The following is a 22,262-nucleotide window of genomic DNA, read 5'->3' on the forward strand; positions in this document are numbered from 1 at the left end:
TCAGGAGTAGATTCCTTAGAGCCCCTTACCCATTTAGCCCATCCCCCCTTCCACAACCCCTTCCATAACCCTCAGTTTGTTCTCCAGATTTATGAGTCTCTTCTGTTTTGTCCCCCTTCCTGTTTTTATATTATTTTTGTTTCCCTTCCCTTATGTGCATCTGTTTTGTCTCTTAAAGTCTTCATATGAGTGAAGTCATATGATTTTTGTCTTTCTCTGACTAATTTCACTTAGCATAATACCCTCCAGTTCCATCCACATAGTTGCAAATGGCAAGATTTCATTCTTTTTGATTGCACAGTAATACTCCATTGTGTGTGTATATATATATATATACTACATTTTCTTTATCCATTCATCCATTGATGGACATCATTTGGGCTCTTTCCATACTTTGGCTATTGTTGATAGTGCTGCTATAAACATCGGGGTGCATGTGCCCCTTCGAAACAGCACACCTGTATCCCTTGGATAAAAGCCTAGTAGTGCAATTGCTGAGTCATAGGGCGGTTCTATTTTTAGTTTTCTGAAGAACCTCCATACTGTTTTCCAGAGTGGCTGCACCAGCTTGCATTCCCACCAAAAATGCAAAAGAGATCCTCTTTCTCCGAATCCTCACCAACATCTGTTGTTGCCTGAGTTGTTAATGTTAGTCATTCTGACAGGTGTGAGGTGGTATCTCCTTGTGGTTTTGATTTGTATTTCCCTGATGATGAGTGATGTGGAGCATTTTTTCATGTGTTGGTTGGCCATCTGGATGTCTTCTTTGGAGAAGTGTCTATTCATGTCTTTTTCCCATTTCTTCACTGTATTGTTTTTGGGTGTTGTGTTTGATAAGTTCTTTATAGATATTGGATACTAACCCTTTATCTGATATGTCATTTGCAAATATCTTCTCCCATTCTGTCAGTTGCCTTTTAGTTTTGCTGATTGTTTCCTTCGCTGTGCAGAAGCTTTTTATTTTGAAGAGGTCCCAGTAATTCATTTTTGCCTCCGGAGACGTGTTGAGTAAGAAGTTGCTGCGGCCAAGATCAAAGAGGTTTTTGCCTGCTTTCTCCTCCAGGATTTTGATGGCTTCCTGTCTTACATTGAGGTCTTTCATCCATTTTGAGTTTATTTTTGTGTCTGGTGTAAGAAAGTGGTCCGGGTTCATTCTTCTGCATGTCGCTGTCCAGTTTTCCCAGCACCACTTGCTGAAGAGACTGTCTTTATTCCACTGGATATTCTTTCCTGCTTTGTCAAAGATTAGTTGGCCATACATTTGTGGGTCCATTTCTGGGTTCTCTATTCTGTTCCATTGATCTGAGTGTCTGTTCTTGTGCCAGTACCATACTGTCTTGATGATTACAACTTTGTAGTATAGCTTGAATTCTGGGATTGTGATGCCTCCTGCTTTGGTTTTCTTTTTCAAGATCGCTTTGGCTATTCAGGGTCTTTTCTGGTTCCATACAAATTTTAGGATTATTTGTTGTAGCTCTGTGAAGAATGCTGGTGTTACTTTGATAGGGATTGCATTGAATATGTAGATTGCTTTGGGTAGTATCGACATTTTAACAATATTTGTTCTTCCTATCCAGAAGCATGGAATCTTTTTCTGTTTTTTTTTGTTGTTGTTGTTGTTGTTGTTTTTTTTTGTGTGTGTGTGTGTCTTCTTCAATTTCTTTCATAAGCTTTCTATAGTTTTCAGTGTATAGATTTTTCACCTCTTTGGTTAGATTTATTCCTGGGTATTTTACAGTTTGTGTGTGTGTGTGTGTGTGTGTGTGTGTGTGTGTGCAACTGTAAATGGGATCGATTCCTTGATTTCTCTTTCTGTCACTTCATTGTTGGTGTATAGGAATGCAACTGATTTCTGTGCATTGATTTTATATCCTGCAACTTTGCTGAATTCATGAATCAATTCTAGCAGGTTTTTGGTGGAATCTTTTGGGTTTTCCATATAGAGTATCATGTCATCTGCGAAGAGTGAAAGTGTGACCTCCTTCTGGCTGGTTTGGATGCCTTTCATTTCTTTGTGTTGTCTGATTGCAGAGGCTAAGACTTCCAATACTGTGTTGAATAACAGTGGTGAGAGTGGACATCCCTGTCTTGTTTCTGACCTTAGGGGGAAAGCTCTCAATTTTTCCCCATTGAGGATGATATTAGCTTTGGGTTGTTCATATATGGCTTTTATGATCTCGAGGTATGCTCCTTCTATCCCTACTTTCTTGAGGGTTTTTATCAAGAAAGGATGCTGTATTTTGTCCAATGCTTTCTCTGCATCTATTGAGAGGATCATATGGTTCTTGTCCTTTCTTTTATTGATGTGATGAATCACATTAATTGTTTTGCAGATATTGAACCAATCCTGTATCCAAGGTATAAATCCCACTTGGTCGTGGTGAATATTTTTTTTAATGTATTGTTGGATCCAGTTGGCTAATATCTTGTCGAGGATTTTTGCATCCATGTTCATCAGGGAAATTGGTCTATAGTTCTCCTTTTTAGTGGGGTCTCTGTCTGGTTTTGGAATCAGGGTAATGTTGGCTCTATGGAAAGAGTTTGGAAGTTTTCCTTCCATTTCTATTTTTTGGAACAGCTTCAAGAGAATAGGTGTTAACTCTTCCCTTAAATGTTTGGTAGAATTCCCCTGGAAAGCCATCTGGCCCTGGACTCTTGTTTTTTGGCAGATTTTTGATTACTAATTCAATTTCCTTACCGGTTATGGGTCTGTTCAAATTTTCTATTTCTTCCTGTTTCAGTTTTGGTAGTGTATATGTTTCTAGGAGTTTGTCCATTTCTTCCAGATTGCCCATTTTATTGGCATATAATTGCTCATAATATTCTCCTATTATTGTTTTTATTTCTGCTGTGTTGGTTGTGATCTCTTCTCTTCCATTTTTGATTTTATTTATTTGGGTCCTTTGCTTTTTCTTTTTGATCAAACTGGCTAGTGGTTTATCAATTTTGTTAATACTTTCAAAGAACCAGCTTCTGGTTTCACTGATCTGTTCTCCTGTTTTGTTTTGTTTGTTTTGTTTTGATAGCATTACTTTCTGCTCTAATCTTTATTATTTCCTGTCCTCTGCTGGTTTTGGGTTTTATTTGCTGTTCTTTTTCCAGTTCCTTAAGGCGCAAGGTTAGGTTGTGTATCTGAGATGTCTCTTCCTCCTTTAGGAAGGCCTGGATTGCTATATTCTTTCCTCTTATGACCGCCTTTGCTGTGTCCCAGAGGTTTTGGGTTGTGGTGTTATCATTTTCATTGACTTCCATATACTTTTTAATTTCCTCTTTAACTGCTTGGTTAGCCCATTTATTCTTTAATAGGATGTTCTTCAGTCTCCAAGTATTTGTTACTTTTCCAATTTTTTTCTTGTAGTTGATTTCGAGTTTCATAGTGTTGTGATCTAAAAATATGCACGGTATGATCTCGATCTTTTTGTATTTACTTAGGGCTGATTTGTGTCCCAGTATATGGTCTATTCTGGAGAACGTTCCAAGTGCACTGGAGAAGAATGTATATTCTGCTGCTTTAGGGTGAAATGTTCTGAATATATCTGTTAAGTCCCATCTGGTCCAGTGTGTCATTCAAAGCCATTGTTTCCTCGTTGATTTTTTGATTAGATGATCTGTCCATTGCTATGAGCAGGGTGTTGAAGTCTCCTACTATTATGGTATTACTATCGATGAGTTTCTTTATGTTTGTGATTAATTGATTTATATACTTGGCTGTTCCACATTTGGCACATAAATGTTTACAATTGTTAGGTCTTCTTGGTGGATAGACCCTTTGATTATGATATAATGCCCTTCTGCATCTCGTGATACAGTCTTTATTTTAAAGTCTAGATTGTCTGATATAAGTATGGCTATTCCGGCTTTCTTTTGTTGACCATTAGCATGATAGATGTTTCTCCATCCCCTTATTTTCAATCTGAAGGTGTCTTTAGGTCTAAAGTGGGTCTCTTGTAAACAGTATATAGATGGATCTTGTTTTCTCATCCATTCTGTTACCCTATGTCTTTTGATTGGAGCACTGAGTCCATTGACATTTAGAGTGAGTACTGAAAGATATGAATTTATTGCCATTATCATGCTTGTAGAGTTGGAGTTTCTGGTGGTGTTTTCTGGTCCTTTCTAATCGTTGTTGCTTTTGGTATATATATATTTCATCTTTTCTCCCCTCAGAGAGTCCCCTTAAAATTTCTTGCAGGGCTGGTTTAGTGGTCACAAACTCCTTTAGTTTTTGTTGGTCTGGGAAACTTTTTATCTCTCCTTCTATTTTGAATGACAGCTTTGCTGGCTAAATAATTCTTGGCTGCATATTTTTCTGATTCAGCACACTGAATATATCCTGTCACTCCTTTCTGGTCTGCCAAGTTTCTGTGGATGGGTCTGCTGCAAACCTGATCTGTCTTCCCTTGTAGGTTAGGGACTTTTTTCCCCCTTGCTGCTTTCATGATTCTCTCCTTGCCTGAGTATTTTGTGAATTTGACTATGACATGCCTTGTTGATGGTCGGTTTTTGTTGAATCTAATGGGGGTCCTCTGTGCTTCCTGGATTTTGATGTCTGTGTCTTTCCCCAGGTTAGGAAAGTTTTCTGCTATGCTTTGCTCACATAACCCTTCTACCCCTATTTCTCTCTCTTCCTCTTCTGGAACCCCTATGATTCTGATGTTCCTTTTTAATGAGTCACTGATTTCTCTAATTCTTAAATTGTGCTCTTTTGCCTTAATCTCCCTCTTTTTTTCTGCTCCATTATTCTCTATAAGTTTGTCCTCTATATCGCTGATTCTCTGTTCTGCCTCATCCATCCTTGCCTCTGCTGCATCCATCCGTGATTGTAGCTCAGTCATAGCATTTTTAATTTCATTCTATTTTTTACTTATTGTATCTCTGCAGAAAGGGATTCTCATCTATTTTCGACTCCAGCTAGTATTCTTTTTTTTTTTAATGTTTATTTTTGACAGAGAAAGAGAGAGAGAGAGAGAGCGAGCATGAGTGGGGGAGGGGCAGAGAGAGAGGGAGACACAGAATCTGAAGCAGGCTCCAGGCTGTGAGCTGTCAGCACAGAGCCTGATGCAGGGCTCGAACTCACAGACTGCGAGATCGTGACCTGAGCTGAAGTCGGACGCTCAACCGACTGAGTCACCCAGACACCCCATCCAGCTAGTATTCTTATTATCGTGATTCTAAATTCTGGTTCAGACATCTTGATTGTATCTGTGTTGGTTAAATCCCTGGCTGTCGTTTCTTTGTGGTCTTTCTTTTGGGCTGAATTCCTTCGTTTTGTCATTTTGAAGGTAGAAAAGGAATTAATGAGGTAGAAATATTAAAATTAAAAAAAATTAAAATTAAAAAATATTAAAATTAAAAAATTACAACACACACAAAATCTAATAAATGATGCTCGATCCCAGGTGTGTTTTGGTCTGGGTGTTGAAAGTGGTTTGACAGATTAGACAAAAAAAAGGGGGGCGGGGGAAGGAAATCATTTGAGAATTTGAAAAAATGAATACACTGAAGTAGACTGAAGTGAGATGATGGGAGTAAAATAGAATTTGAAAAAATTTACACAAAAGTAAAGAATATAGTAGAAAAAATTAAAGAAAAATATTTTTAATAAAAATTAAAAATAAAAATGAATTTTTCTCTTTCTGTATTCAGGAAAAAGAAAAGAAACAAAAAAGAGGAAAAAGAGAAAAAAGAAATTGAAAATTTGAAAAAGTGAATACACTGTAGTAGACTAACAAAATGATGGAAGTAAAATAGAATTTGAAAAAATTTATACAAAAGCAAAAAATATAGTAGAAAAATTAAAGAAAATATTTTTAATAGGAATTGAAAATAAAAATGAAGTTTTTCTTTTTCTGCATTCAAGAAAAAGGAAAGAAATGAAAGAGAAAAAAGAAAAAAAGGAAATCGTTTGAAAATTTGAAAAGGTGAGTACAGTGAGGTAGACTAAAATAAAATGATGGAAGTAGGATGGAGTTTGAAAAAATTTACACAAAAGTAAAAAATATGGTAAAAAAAATTAACGAAAAATATTTTAATAAAAATTGAAAATAAAAATGAATTTTTTCTTTCTGTATTCAAGAAAAAGTAGTGTAAAAGAGAGAAAAAAAGAAAGAAAATTGAATAGATGGACCTGCTAACAGACTGAAATACGACTGAAATTACTTCGTTTTCCCCTAGAAGTCAGATCATGAAGCTCTTTATAGTCCATAAACTAAGCTGGCGGTGAGATTTGTGTCCTTGAAGAGCGAGGTTGACCCGGTTGGGCGGGGCTCAGTGTAACGGCTCCCGTCTCCACTAGATGGCGCTGCTAGCCTACTGGGGTGGAGTGTTGCGGCGCTCATAGGTGCGTATGCGCCTGCGCGGGAGCGGTAAAAATGGCGTCACCCGGTCTGTTCTCCCAGATCAGCAGTCGCGCACCCGTCCTCCGTCTTCAGCTCTCGTCCACTCCCCGCTTCTTCACTCTCCGTGACCAGGTCCCAGGCAGCAGCTCTCTCCCGAGTTTTGTCTCAGACGTGGCTGTTTTCCCCGGCCCCTTACTTCCGAAGGACTGCGACCTTGACCTGCTCTGCCCCTCTGCGGGAGGGTCTCCCGGAGCAATGGCCAAATGAGCAATGGCCGAATGTCGGCTGCACCCAGGGATGCCCGCTGGACCCTCCTGCTGCTGGTGCCCCGAGACTGTGCCGAGGTGCCAGCCCAGCCCAGAAAAACTTCGCGAGCTAGTGCAGCAGCAGCGTTTCAGGGATGATGGGAAATCACAACACATCTGGCACCAGGGTCCACCCCCAACGACCCTGTTCCAGCACCAGCGAATGTGGCCGTTTTCTGGGGTCTCCCGGGACCAGGTGGCTTCAACAGTCTCCACCAAATGTCCCTCCGGCAGTGGAACCGCTTCTCCCCTTGTGGCCCGAGAACGTCCCGGACCCTACTCTGCTCCTGGGGATTCGCCCTTCCCACCAGAGCACCGCCAGGTAGGGAGCTGCGGAGTTGCAGCCTTTGCGCTCCCTTTATTTACAGTCTTAGTGGAAATGAAACCCTCTCCGTTCTCCTTTCTCCCTTTTCGGTTTAGTCCCTGCGGCCGTTTGCAATTTTCCACTTTCTCTCCAGCTGCTTTTGGGGAGGGGTGCTTTTCCCGTATTCTCCCCCCCCTCCCCAGTCTCCGTCCTCTCTCCACCCGCAAAAGCAGTTCCCTATCCTCAGCGGCTTCTCGCTCCCCAAATTCACCTCTCTGCGCCACGTACCTGCTGAATGCTGTGGTTCAGGTTGTGCAGATTGTGTTCATCCTCCGATCAGTTGTTTAGGTGTGTAGGATGGTTTCGTGTCGGTCTGGCTGCATTTCACGGACACGAGACACACAAAAAACTTCCATGCTGTTCCTCCATCTTGGCTCCTCTCCTGTATAGAACTCTTAAAAGTGTGCTGGAATTAGGTTTCTTGGGCTCCAGAAATAACCCCAGGGAAGAAGTTTGTGCCTGCGCCGAATTTCAGAAGGAGGCCTCCAGTTATAGCCTTTCAGGTGAAAACTTGTTGTGGTTTGTGAACCTGGCACGGGGTGGCGCTGCTAAACCACTTGCTTGGCCTTCAGGCCTCTGCGCTGCACTGGGAGCGGGAAATGCAGGCGGGAGGGGGGCGGAGGTGAGAGCGGGGCTGAGCCCGTTTCCACCAACAAGGCGGACCCTGCCTCCGCCTTTTCCTCGCATTGAACGTTTGCCCGTCTTCCAGTCCTCCAGATCCCGTTTTGTGAAATGGGGTTTTCATTTTTTTTTGGCGGGGAGGGGGTTATTCTTTTAATAGGACTTATGCTGCGGCAATGTTTTTTTCATGATAGAATTTGGGATACATTTAAAAAATACCTTTTTTTTATTATTTATTTATTAAAATTTTTTTTTTAACGTTTATTCGTTTTTGAGAGACAGAGAGAGACAGAGTATGAGCAGGGAAGGGGCAGAGAGAGAGGGAGACACAGAATCTGAAGCAGGCTCCAGGCTCCGAGCTGTCAGCACGGAGCCTGACGTGGGGCTCGAACTCACAAACGGTGAGATCATGACCTGAGCCGAAGTCGGACGCTCAACCGACTGAGCCACCCGGGCGCCCCAAAAATACCTTTTTTTAAATGGTAAAACTATGCCACGTGAGTTGATTCCGTCTTTGGTGTGAGTGAAATTAAGATGACTTTTCTGCGTCCAAGAATTATTTCTGCAGGGCTCTGCCCAAAGACCCACATCAACTCTTCATCCTGAACCACCTAAGCCATTTTGAAGTTAAATTCATCAAATAGCAGAAAGGACTTGTTGAAAACCATAAAATGATGATTTTCATTATAAAATTTTGCCCGGGCAAGAGGTTTATGTTCTTTTGCATCGCTGAGGACTTTGTTATTATCATTTCACTTATTTTGGTCATCAGTTCTTTCCCCAGTTCCTAACTGGCCGATGCTTGTCCTCCCAGGAGAGGGATGCACACCGTCCCCATCATCCACCCAGACAGCGCCCTTCCTAAGGGGCGGCTCCCTCTTTTCTGTTCATCTGAACGCTGGCTGAGCACCTGTTCCACCTCAGAGAAGAATCTCCTTTGTTCTCTAAGCCTTTTTCTCCTGCCCGGTTCGCTCCAGAAGTTTGCCTCTCTGACACCTGTCCTCACAGCCCCAGGCCACCCTCAGTGGGTGCAGACTGAGCTACTTCCATTTTGTGGCTCCTTATTTTATATTATTATTTTATGTGTATATATTATATCATTCTATTACTATTTAGTACATAGCATATTGGTATAATTAAGATTATATGATATATATTACTGTAGCACTACAACAATTAATATAATGTATATTACATAGTGTATAGCCATGCATATAATATATACAAGGACATGTGTGTGTGTGTGTGTGTGTGTGTATAATATAGAGAACCTCCCATTCATCTACTTTGGTTTGTTTTATGCGGATCCCCTGAACTTACTTTTCTATTATTTGTTTTGTTTTTGTTTTTATTTATTTTGGGGACAGAGAGAGACAACATGAGCAGGGAAGGGGCAGAAAGAGAGGGAGACACAGAATCCGAAGCAGGTTCCAGGCTCTGAGCTGTCAGCACAGAGCCCAATGTGAGGCTTAAGCTCATAGACCACGAGATCACGACCTGAGCTGAAGTCGGACGCTTAACCGACTGAGCCACCCAGGCGCCCCATTTTTCTATTATTTTGAATTATTTCCATGTAATTTTCTGTTACATATTTTTAGACATATGTCTGATTATATATTTGTCTTTTCTGGACTTAAGTCTGCTTTCCTGAGAGCTCATTTGGCCCCAGAGAATCTCCTTTTTTTGTGCTGAAGACTCCAAGGTGACAGTTCTGCTGTATCTCTCTCTGTAGAGGTCACTGTGTGTCTGTCTTTTTTTTTTAAATTTTTTTAATGTTAATTTTTGAGACAGAGACAAAGTGTGAGTGGGGGAGGGGCAGAGAGAGGGAGACACAGAATCCGAAGCAGGCTCCAGTCTCCAAGCTGTCAGCACAGAGCCCGACACGGGACTTGAACTCACAAACTGGGAGATCATGACCTGAGCTGAAGTCAGTTGCTTAACCAACTGAGCCACCCGGGCGCCCCATTTCTTTATCTCTACTTCTCCAATTCTTTTTCCTTAAGTCCTCAAATTTTGGTTTATAGTAGCAATGTGTCGTCACGCTTCTCAAAGCCCAACTTGTGAGCTCTGAGAACTTGAGAAATGGAATTGAGAGACACTACTTATTAATACAAATAAACTTCTTGGCAACACGTCCTGCGTGTGGGTTCCGCCCATTGAATGAAAGGCATTACTAGTAGTTTCCCATCCAATTTAACTCAAGAAGCGTCCTTTCAAATCCCTGCCTGATGCCCATCACTTCGTCCTGGAGATGGGAATACAAATAAGTCCCCATCTCTTTCCTTGGGAAACTCCTAGAGCAGCAGACAGGCATCCGAACTAATAATGGAGAAACGGTGTGAGCGCTCTACTTAGGAATCGTTGGGGAAAGTGGGGAGAGAGGATGGGGAGAGTCAGGAGGGTGTCCCTGGAAAAAGACCAGCAGCCATCCTGTGTTTCCTATGGAGCAGGTGTTGTTTTAAACCTTTCCCAGGGGGCGCCTGGGTGGTTCTGTTGGCTAAGCGTCCGGCTCTTGATTTCAGCTCAGGTCATGATCTCACGGTTCCTGAGATTGAGCCCTGCATTGGACTCTGCACTGACAATGTGGAGCCTGCTCGCTCTCTCTCTCTCTCTCTCTGCCAGTCCTCTGCTAGCGTGTGCACTCTCTCTCTCAAAAATAAATAAATAAACTTAAAAAAATCTTTTATAAGTATTAGCTTATTTAAATCTGTTTTTTTTAAAGATTTATTTTTTTAATCTTTTTTTAAAGATTTATTTTAATCGCTACACCCAATGTGGGACTCGAACTCCCAACCCTGAGATCAAGAGTCACACGCTCCACCCACTGAGTCGGCCAGGTGCCCTGGCTCGATTAATTCTCAAAGCAGCCATGTGAAGTAACTACTGGGTAGTCGTCATCCTCACGCTCCGGGAAAGGAAAGTAAGGGACAGAGAGGCCAAGGAGGCATCTACTAAGGGTGGCCCAGCTAGGTTCTGAACCCAGGACAGCTGGCACTCACAGATGGTGTTCTTGCCCCCTCTTCTGCTTCCTGTATGTTGAAGAGGTGGGGTGGAGCAGGACGACATTCCAGAAAGAGAGCGCAGGCTGTGCTGGTCATGGAGGCAGGAGAACACAGGATGGGGGAGGGGTGGTCTTCACAAAAGCCCAGTTAGCTGTGGTGGGACACAGCCAGGCATGGGAGGCCAGGGCTTGGGGCTCTCAGGACTTCTCAGGACATTTGCTCTGGTCTTCTAGTTTGGACATCAGGCTGACTTGGGCTGAGGGGGGGGACCCTGACCCATCCTGGGGAAGGGAGGCACATTAGGGCATCAGGGCACCTGAGCAGAGGAAGGTGGGATTTGCTGTTGTGCGTCCCACCTTCTGATGGCCATCAGCCTTTGGACACCGCATGGGGTCCTCCGGAGGTTTGTGGAGAAAGGGTTGTGGAGGTAAGCACCGGCTTTTCTGGGTAGCCCCCACCGAGGGCCTCAGCAGCCCCACAGCAGAGCCTCCTCTTGTCTAAGGCTTGGACGGTCTGTGGATGTGACTATTCCCAGTGCTCTTTGCTGGACAGTCCCGGACGTACGTGCTCCTTCCAGGGAGGCGAGAGAAGATAACAGATCAGGGCTGGGATGGCAGGAAGGAGCCTGTACACCTTGTTCAGAACCTGCTTCTACCAGCAGCCTGTGAGCCTGTGTCCATGGCCCCACATGCTCCTCCCTCCATCCCCATGGGAGCGGTGTCTCGTGTCCCAAGCAGATGCTTCCTAAATGTGTGATTTCCAGCTTGAGACATGCAGGCTGGGAGAGGCTGTCGTGTATAACTAGAATCAGCTGTCTGTTATGGCTATAATTGGCTTTCCAGTCCAGATGGCTGGCCTTCGGGCCAACCCGCATCTGGCTAAGAGTGCTGCGGAGCACGTAGAGACCCCGGGTGCAGGCTGGGCCCTCCGGAGGACGTGAAGGAGGGAAGAACGCTCTCCATGTGTCTGGGATACTTTTCTCCACTGCCCTGCTGGGTCCCACCCCGGCCTCTGACCCCAGCGCGCAAAGACCAGAGCTAATACCAGATGTCTGGTTCCGCGCCTCTGATTTCTGCTTCCCTGCCCTGAATACAAGGGCTTTCCTCAGGGAAACCCTGCAGAACTTCCAGTTAAACGGAGCCAAGAAAAGCCCTCTAAGGCTGGCATCAGTATATCCACAGGGTTGCCCTTTGGCCGCATGAACACCCCCGAAAGGTCAGATTTACTTCCCGTTGACTGTGGAGGCCTTGAGAATGTCCGGGAGATCGCCAGCCATGGGGAGCCAGTAAGAGGCAGGTGCCCTATGTAAGCTGACCTGGCAGATCAGTCTTCGATATGGGTTTTTAGGAATGTCGCTGCTGTGCGGGGCCAGAGGTTTTGAGGGTTGAACATGCTTTAGAGATCATGGAGTAGATATTTCCTTCCTCCTTGCCTCATTGTCTACGAGGGGATCTGAGATGCAGAGGCAGAAAAGAACTTGCCCGAAGCCCCACAGTTAGAAGCAGAGCTAGGGTCCAAATCTAGATTTCCTAGCCCATAGCTTGGTGTTTTCTACCCAAAGCGCCTAAACTTACGTTCTGCCCTCCAGCGGCCATGATAGATTCATTTCTTTTTTTTCTTTTTTTTTTTTAAGTTTATTTTTGTTTATTTTGAGAGAGAGAGAGAGAGAGCAAGAGTGAGAGGGGGAGGGGTAGAGAGGGAAGGAGACAGAATCCCAAGCAGGCTCTGTGCTGTCAACGCAGAGCTCAATGCCGGGGCTCGAAATCACGAACTGCTGTGAGATCATGACCTGAGCTGAAATCAAGAGTTGGACTTAACCTACTGAGCTGCCCAGGTGCCCCTTGATAGATTCGTTTCTTTTTTTTTTTAAAGACTTTTTTTTTTTTTCAACGTTTATTTAGTTTTGGGACAGAGAGAGACAGAGCATGAACGGGGGAGGGGCAGAGAGAGAGGGAGACACAGAATTGGAAACAGGCTCCAGGCTCTGAGCCATCAGCCCAGAGCCCGACGCGGGGCTCGAACTCACGGACCGCGAGATCGTGACCTGGCTGAAGTCGGACGCTTAACCGACTGCGCCACCCAGGCGCCCCGATAGATTCGTTTCTAACAGAGAGTGAGGGCAGGCTGTGGTAGGCACACCACGGTCACTGGTAGAGAAAACTATGTAAATACAACCAGGAATGATTTTGCAACTCTATTCACTCGATAAACCTGATTGAGTATCTATTGTTTGCAGTCCTCTGCTACTCTGGTGGACTGGGCTCTGGAACTTGGTTCCCTGAGGTCTCCTTGTCCTGGTATAAGCCGCATCTGGTTTCAAACAGAATCAGGATCAGGGACATTTACACTACAAACATTTATGTCTTGCTGTCATTCGGTGTTTGGATTTGGCCTGTTTCTAAGTTCTTGACTCCTGTTACTCTGTCTGCGGATGCCTGTGCTCCCATCCACTGTTTACATTTTCTCTAATTTAGTGTATAATCTAGATCCCTGGTTCATATCACTGAAATTGGCACTGCATGGTTCCCCATATCCTGATCCAGACTTACTTGCTCTGTGTTGCCTTCTGCCTCTGCACTCATCCCGTGACCCTCACTCCTCTGGGGCCATCTAACTCCCAGGTCCAATGTCTCCCAGAAGTTTCCATTTTGCCACTACCCATGCCCAAGTAGGACATCCCTTCTGGAACTCAAGGCATATAAGCCACAAACTGGATTGCCTCTCACTGAAGCCAGGTATACAAGTATCCTTAGAAACAAGCAACAGGGTGGTCACTTTGAGGCTGAGCTACCTGAAAAGTTAAATTACTAAGTTGAAGTTAAAGTACTAAGACAGTTGTCAATCCTACAATGATATGGGATGAGTTGACAAGAGTGAAATATCATCGGGAAAGTTACTGTTGCATACCAAACACTTTTAAACTTTGTTCTAAAGTATTGCTTTTAAAACTGATGGGTGCTTAATCTTTGTTGATTTTACCTGGTTTGATAAACGTGTTTTTATTTTTTAAAAAGGTTCACGGCAACCTAACTGCAGCATTTGAACACGGGCGCACCAGACTCAGTAAGTGAGGCTGTCGAGGAACGTGGGACCATGGGAAAGTGCTCTCACCTGGTGGCAGCCTACCTATCTAGGTTTTTCCATCAACGTTTTGAAAGGTGAGTAACTCCTTGAAAAGTTCTTCTTCAAAACTGAAGTGGCTGTAAATGCCAGACACAGAGGAATTCTCAGAGACTGGGTAGGGATCGATTTTCGACTTTTAGCTTGGTGGTTCCCACACTTTGCCACACATTGGGATCACCTGGGGAGTTTTTAAAACTCCCCATCACAGCCTATACCAATTAAATTGAATATACCTAGGGGTATCCCCCTAGAGGGATTGTTCAAACACGGATGGCTGAGTCTCACCCTCAGAATTTCTAATTCAGTGGGTTTGGGGCAAGGCCCAGAAATTTGCATTTTTTTTTAAGTTTATTTATATTAGAGAGAGAGAGAGAGAGAGAGCAGAGGAGGGGCAGAGAGAGAAGGAGAGAGAGAATATCCCAAGCAGGCTGCACGCCATCAGCGCAGGGTCTGATGCAGGGCTCAAACTCAAACTGTGAGACCATGACCTGAGCTGAAATCAAGACTGGGACGCTTAACCTGCTGAGCCACCCAGGTGTCCCCAGAAATTTGCATTTCTAACAAGCTCTCAGGTGATACTGATTTTGATCTGGGGGCCACAATTTGAGGACCACTGAGCTACTCTGTACATCAAAAGCAATGGCCCTTGTTGTTTATAACATTGTTATCAGAAGTTGATGAATGAGCCCTGCCTTGAATTGATGCCTTTTGATCCTTATGCCTTTTGCCTGGTGAATATTTTTGCAAAAACAAAACCAATTAGTCATATCTCTTACCTATTCTATATCCGTGAGGCAGTAACAAGTACACATGCCCCTTAAAGGAAAAACATGACATTGAAAAACTTAGAAATGAGCTTTTCCATCTCGGGCGCATTTTCCCCTAGAGGCAAGAGATCTGTCAAGTGTCGGTGTTCCAGGCTGGTGTTTCCAACACCCGGTTTATTGCCCCTTACACAACAATGATGCGTCTGTGCTGAGGAAAATGTTCGTATTTTCTAAAACTAGATGTCTTGTTATGTTTTCTGGAATTTTGAAATGTTTTATGGCTGGATTTTTCTTGGGTGGGAGCTGTGTTTCTCTCTCAGTGGTGGTGGGTGAAGGGAGCCATCCATCAGGGTCTAATGGAAGTTTAACCACAACAATTCTGTTCCGGTGCCAGAATCGTGTGGGGGAGGGATTCGGGTTCACCTGGACCCTGCTCTTTTCTTGTTTCTATTTTGGTATTTCTTGCAAACAGAGCAGGTCAGATTGATCGTATCCATCTTCCAATCTTGGCCTGCTGGTGATAGGAATGATCCAGCCCCAAATGTTGGGGGGGCAGCTCTGTGTTTTTCTCCAACAGGCCAGAATGAAATTCTACCAGGCAGCTGCCCTTCGGGTTCAGATCGGGAGAGTTTCTGCAAACAGGCATCCGCTGGGCCAAGCTAACCAGCTTGATCAATAGAGCCTTTCCTGATTAGGGATTTGCAGAGATGAACGGTTGCCAGGTGTCCTTCATGCTGTGCACAGCACATCATTGTGTTGTTTAACTTCCTCTGACCTTGTAATTCAGGCCCCAGGGCAAGGAGAGAGTGGGAAGTAAGTGGTTGAGGGAGATTGCTGGGTTCTCTGGCCCCTGCTCCACACAGGTGAGTCCTGACTGGTTTGTGAGCACTTCTCGCTGTCATTCAGCTGGCAAGAAGGGGAGGGGTCTGCAAGGTTCACCAACTTGGGGAGCCCTGTGGAGTTCCTGATGGGGTAGGCAGACGGAGCCCCCCAGTCTCTGACCTTCATGAAAGCTCTGTGATTTGGTCTTTGTCCTGCATCCAAAATTGTGGACAAACAATGAAGTCCAGTTGTGATAAAGAGGGGCTGGTGGGGGGCGCCTGGGTGGCTCAGTCAGTTAAGCATCCGACTTCAGCTCAGGTCACGATCTCGCGGTCCGTGAGTTCGAGCCCTGCGTCGGGCTCTGGGCTGATGGCTCAGAGCCTGGAGCCTGCTTCCGATTCTGTGTCTCCCTCTATCTCTGCCCCTCCCCCGTTCATGCTCTGTCTCTCTCTGTCTCAAAAATAAATAAAACGTTAAAAAAATTAAAAAAAAAAAAAAAAAGAGGGGCTGGTGGGGGGTGCCTAGGTGGCTCAGTCGGTTAAGCATCCAACTCTTGATTTCAGCTCAGGTCATGATCTCATGGTTCAAAGTTCGAGCCCCAAGTCAGACTCTGCACTGACAGTATGGAGCCTGCTTGGGATTCTCTCTCTCTGCCCCTTCCCCTCTCTCTCTCCAAAAATATTAATAAACTTAAAAAAAAGTTTATATATATAAAAAAGTAAGAGGGGCTGGTGGCCTGACCTGACTCCGTGCAGTCACAGAAAGTGGCACATTTTCAATTTACAAGTGATTCTTGACCCCCCCCTACATATCTGGCACCACACTCAGCAGTGAAATTCTAAACATGTTGGACCTGAAGAGGTTCACAGCTTTCAGTTATTACCATGCTTATCTCTGTGCTCAAAATACATTTCCAGAGGATTCCACACAACTAGTGGAGGAAAAACCCCACATTCTTTACCATCTTGTGATGGCTGGTGTGATCGTTCCTTCCTTCCACATATTCCCCGCACCTAATGTATGTCAACACTGGGCCACATCCTGGAGATTAAGACGTGGACCAGACGCACTTCCTACCCTTGAAGGGCACATAGTTGGGCCCACAGGTGAATCGGAACCACAATCTCTTGAGGAAGGTTAGGACTTCAGCTGCTTTCTAGGTGGAATTTGGGAACCTTTTTTTGGAGGGGTGGCCACGGTAGAACAGGAAGAGCCACCATTTAGGTCTACTCACCAATGTCCTTGCTGTTTGTCCCAGCTCCTGACAGCGTTCTCACCATTCAGCCATTGCCTTTCTGCCCGAGTCACATGGTTGGTCCGTAGGAAATTCAGGGGTGGCCAAAAGCTACCGAAAAAGTGGATAAATAATGCAGGTGGCCACTTCACCTCATCAAAGACTTGACAATTATGTAAAAGGGAAACGTATAAACACTGGGATAGCTAGATTAAAGACCATTGCAAGCATCATGGGAGTTATTTGCTTCTGTGTAACCAGTAATAATATTTACCTCTTGGGTGAGTGGGAACAAGTGGGATGAGATGGTCTGGTTTGAGTCACAATTCTCTTAGGAAAGCACAAGATTCCTGAGAAACCTCTCCAATTGTCCCTTCCTGTTGGGGACGGCTACCTTTGTTCACAGACATTTTCATATTTTTTTTTTTAAGTTTATTTACTTATTTTGAGAGAGAGAGAGAGAGTGAGTGAGCACAAGTGGGGGAGGGGCGGGGGGGGGCGGAGAGAGAGAATCCCAAGCAGGTTCTGCTCTGTCAGCACAGAGCCTGATGTGGAGCTTGAACTCACGAACTATGAGATCATGACCTGAGCCAAAGTGGGATGCTCAACGGACTGAGCCACCCAGGTGCCCCCCGCCACAGAAATTTTTAGATGGAGGTGTCCTATGTGGCAACAGAAGCCTTAATATCTACAGGGGAGCTTTGGGGAGTTAGGTGCGATGAGACAGAGTCTTGAGTCATGTTTATTTTCCCGAATAGGAGGTGATGCCCCCGTGGCTCTACCGGCTGCTTCTGACACATTATGGCCAAAGAAATGACTCCCTAAGTTGCCTTTGATGAAGTTAATTTTGTGTTTAGAAAATGATTCTCCTGTTTTCCTAAGGCTCTGTGTGATTTGTTACATTACCAAGTCCTACCTTGGTATTCTCAGCCCTTGATTTCATTAGAACATTTCTGAACAAATATTTCCTCTCATTGCTTCCAATTGTGTAGCGAATCAAGACCGTCCGTGGGTGTCAGGTCTGCCTACTGTTATTATTATTATTATCCCAAAGGAGCCCTGAAAGGATGGACACCTTTAGGGCAACGTTTTGGAATTTGATAATGCACAAAATCCTGTGGTATAGCATGATTTCATATTGGCATGGTATCTGTTATAAGTAATCACAGATAACATCTAAGAACCCTGGCTTGTTGGGGTCATGGAGTCTGACCATATTTCTGTGGAAGAAATGGGGTTTTCCAGAAAGGTGATTGGTATTACATGGCCAAACATCCTACAAAGTGTTGGGGCTCATGGCATAATTTGCTGACCTGTGCAGAATGAAAATGTGGGCCCTGGGCGGGGATGGGGCAATCAGTCCGCCCTTTCCATGGCCCCCACTGCCCCAAACCCTGGCGGACAGGTGGATGTCAAGGGATCGCAACATTGGTGCAGACACTTGGCAAGAGCTCCCCACCAAGGCCCTGCCTGTCACTCCTTTTTGCTGCCAAATGCTCTTTGGTGCTGCCAGCCTGGTGTGGAGGGATGCCTATTGCCCTGGCTGGGACACCTGCCCCTACCCTCCTGTCGTACCCAGGACCACCCTCACCCCCATCCAGATGACGTCATACCTACGACCACCCCTCCCCCATCCAGGTGACATCATACCTAGGACCACCCCACCCCCATCCAGATGATGTCATATTCGGACCACCCCCACCCTCATTCGGATGACATCATAGCCAGGACTACCCCACCCCCATCCAGATGAAGCAGTCACCCTGAGCAGAGGACAATAGCAGTCATGGGGCAAGGGGTGAGGAGAGGGAGGCTAAGAGCCTGTCCCACGGAGCTGGGGAGGTCACAGCACATGCTCCACAGTCCTGTTGGACTTCACTTACATAACATAAATTCAAAGATAAAATTATTAAGAATTTCAAGATGGTCACCACAGAGCCCCAAGCACAGAGCCCTTGTGCATCAGTCACATGCCAGTGAAGTTGGTCCTGGCAGGGTTTAGTCTTCAGATGGGAATAGGCCTCCATTTGGGCCAGAAGTAGACAAGACCCAGATGCTAGGGTATCAGGAAGCCTGTACTGGCTCCCACCGCGTGGTAGGCTGACAAAGACAGGCTGAGTCCACTAGGGGACTCTCGCGCAGGTCTAAGCTTATGTTATAGTTGTGCCTCTTATCTGTGGGTTTGCCTTCCAAGGTTTCAGTTACTCGTGCTCAACCGCTATCTGGAAGCAGAGCCTGATGCAGGGCTCGATCCCATGACTGTGAGATCAGGATCTGAGCTGAAATCAAGAATCTGATGATTAACCGACTAAGCCACCCAGGCGCCCCAGAGGTTCCTCCTTCTGATGTAGCATCAATAGTAGCCTAAAGCTGTGTCACGATGCCTACGTCCTTCCCCTGCTCTCATCTCATGACATGGGCATTTTATCATCTCCTGTCCTCACCAGAGGAAGGGTGAGTCCAGCATAGTGACGTATTTTGAGAGAGAGAGAGACCACATTCACATAACTTCTATCCCAGTGTGTTGTAATTGTTCTATTTTATTATTAGTTGTTAGTTATCATTGTTCATCTCTTACGGTGCCTAAAGTATAAATTAAACTCGAGCATAGGTGTGCGTGTGTAGGACAGAGCTTAGTAATACGGGGTTTGGTACATCCACAGTTTCAGGCATTCACTGGGGGTCTCGGAATGGCTTCCCTCATCCAGTGGGGGGATGCGGTTCTGTGAGTTCAGGCTGTGCTTGGGATGGTGCGGTCCGGAGGGAGCAGTCTTCTCTCCCCCGATGTCACAAGGCATGGAATGGGTGGTTCAGATAGGCCACCAGCCCGGGGGTAGCGCGAGGCCACCGGCTTTGAGTGGTCGCTCTTGCAGGAAGAGCAGCGCAGAGATGGCTTGTTCTGGCATCCGGGGCAGCTTTGGAGCCTTCTACCCCTCCCCCCTCCTGGGATTACGCGAGCATCTTGGCTCTCTGCTTGAGCTGGGAGAGGAGCTACCGATGACCTTGTTCTACATGCCCCGGGCTAAGTGTTCTGAGTACACATCAGGGGTTGTATTGGGATGTTATGGGCTTGGGCCGCCATTGTTTCTTTCCAAGTAGGTACAATTGGACCTACTAGTTCCCTACCCGATACTTACAGGTTATAGGTTTCACATATGTAACCTCACTGCAGCCTTCTGATGACCCAGCCTTCCCTGAGAGAGGGAAGGAAGGATGACTAGAAAGCCTTCGCTCTGCGACGTTCTGCTCTGTGACATCAGGCAAGTGACTTAACCTCTCTGAGAATCTATTTTCTTCGGTTTGCCTCCTCCTTGGAGGTCAATGTGCTATTTCTATTTGCATTTTTGAAATGCACAAAAAATACGTTTGTGAAACTCTGTTCTTATCTTGGAGGACCTCTTAAACTCTGGGGTTCCAAACGGGGCACATCAATCTGTTCCAAAGTATTGCCGCAGTTTCTTACAGTTTCTAAAGTTTTTCCGTATTGTTCCTGTCTTCCATGCTGGGGGACACCACAGAGCTACCACACCTCCTATTGCCAACTGTCCTGAAGTTTCTGGATTGTGAGGGGTGAAGCCAGGGAGTGGACGGCACTATCGTGGGCTTTCTTACGTGGTATAATCACGCACTGCATGAGAGGAAACAGGAAACAATTGAATATGCTCTTAAGTATGGGTTTATTGACCATATCAAATGTAGTTCTGCTTTCTCCAAGTCCCCAATTCAGGCTGTTTTTCTTATTCATGCTTAATTACAAGTGTTTTTAATTGGATGAATTCCATTAATGGCCGATTAAGTTTCAATTTAGAGGTCACATACGAATACTGGCGGCCCCATCACAGCCTGGGCTCCGTGCAAAGTGACCCGGGTCTGACTTCCATCTGCTTAATGTTGCTTTGCCCATTAAGGGAAGTTAATGCTTCCTAATTGTTTGCTTTGGGAGAGGAGCCAAGTCGTGCCCTGTCCTCAGCAGCCTGTACTTTCCCAGCTGTGGTGGGGGGCATCCTGGACACGGCAGGGAGGAGAATGAGTGGGGGAGAAAGAGAGGGGAGGCCTGGGGGGGGGGGTATGGGGAGAAAGGGGGTTCAGAGGAGGGATTTCTCAGAAGGAGTTAGGGCACTTTGAGGGCTGGCAGGGACTGTTTGTGACCATGTGTCACGAAGAGGGTGATGCTTTGGGTTTCTCAGCCTGAAGGAGGCTTATTTCTTCCTACATGGTTTGCCTGGGGATTAGCACACACTACAGGGTAGCCAAGAGGTCTGGGCTCAGTGGAGAGAGGAGGGTGGTCCTGGGATGGGGGGAAGGGGGCCATGTGGGCAGCAGGAGGGGTCCCAAGTTGTGGTGGAAATGGCACGTGCTGATAGGAGTTTGGGTGAAAACCAGTGATGATTCGATCTCAGCATGTGGGGACTTATTCCCTGTACCAGGGGAGGGGAAGTATGCTTTTGGAGTTTGGGGATGAGAATCTTGTGTAAACCTGCTTATTTGTAAACTTCCCACATGTTGTGATTTCAAGAATGCTCAACTATTAGCATCATAGAAACTCAATGTCAAAAGGTCCTTAGAAGTGGATACTTCAAGCTTCTAAATTTGTAGTTGGAGAAATAGAGGTCCAGAGAGGAAGAGGGATCCACCTGAAGTTTGACGCTGGAGAGTGGCAGGGAAGCTAAATCTCAGGCCTGAGGGCTTGAAGGCCAGTGTTTTTCCCATTTCATGCATTGTTTTCATCCACATTTTTCTTGTTTATAAATTAAAAAAAAATTTTTTTTTAAAGGTTTATTCACTTTTCAGAGACAGAGACAGAGCATGGGGGGGTGGGGTGGGGAGGGGCAGGAAAGAGGGAGACACAGAATCCGAAGCAGGCTCCAGGCTCTGAGCTGTCAGCACAGAGCCCCATGCGGGGCTCAAACCCATGAAACTGTGAGATCATGACCTGAGCCCAAATCAAGAGTTGGAAGATTAACCGACTGAGCCACCCAGGTGACCCTGTGCCCACATTACTGAACAATGTCTGTGATCACTGTGCAGAGAGAGAGGAAATGCTTGTCTTTCCCCCCTCTTTCCGTCTCTTTCTCGGTACTGGGGGCTGATGCGATGACAGTGTCACTCTCAGCATGAAGGACTGAGCCTGACGTCCTCTCTTTTGCCCACCTGCCCCTCTCCTCTGTCCCTGTACCTCCTGCAGCTAAGCCAGGCAATGAATAATTTCAATACCCAGCAGCACAATGCTTAAGGTTTATCTTAAATTGTAGATACCTGATGCTGGGATGCTTGAGAGTGGGTTTTGAGGAATAGAGGAAAAGAGAGAGCTCAGTGGACACATGGCAAGAGGGCAGAGACAGCAAAGGGGGGCACTGTCAGCTTTCTTTGCCCTCGTGAGAATTTTGCAGTGGGTCTACCTCTGGTGCTGGATCAGACTTGCATAGTTTTTAACTAAATAGTTGATCGTTGATGGGGACATGAGCGTATTTAGGCAATGATTAAATTTAAATTTATGAATTTTAAAAATAAGATTTTATTACTCTATTTGTAGAGCATGCTGACTGCCTGTGATATAAATAGGTTATCGTAGGAATAAATTAAATGTTGAGTCACAGACTCTCTCATGTTGAGGCTGCAAACACACAAGCATCCCTGTGATCAGATTTACAGATAACTTCGTATGTTTTAGGTCACGGTAGGATGT

The sequence above is a fragment of the Leopardus geoffroyi genome, chromosome C3 (genome assembly GCF_018350155.1).
Source record: "Leopardus geoffroyi isolate Oge1 chromosome C3, O.geoffroyi_Oge1_pat1.0, whole genome shotgun sequence".
Lineage (NCBI taxonomy): Eukaryota > Metazoa > Chordata > Mammalia > Carnivora > Felidae > Leopardus > Leopardus geoffroyi.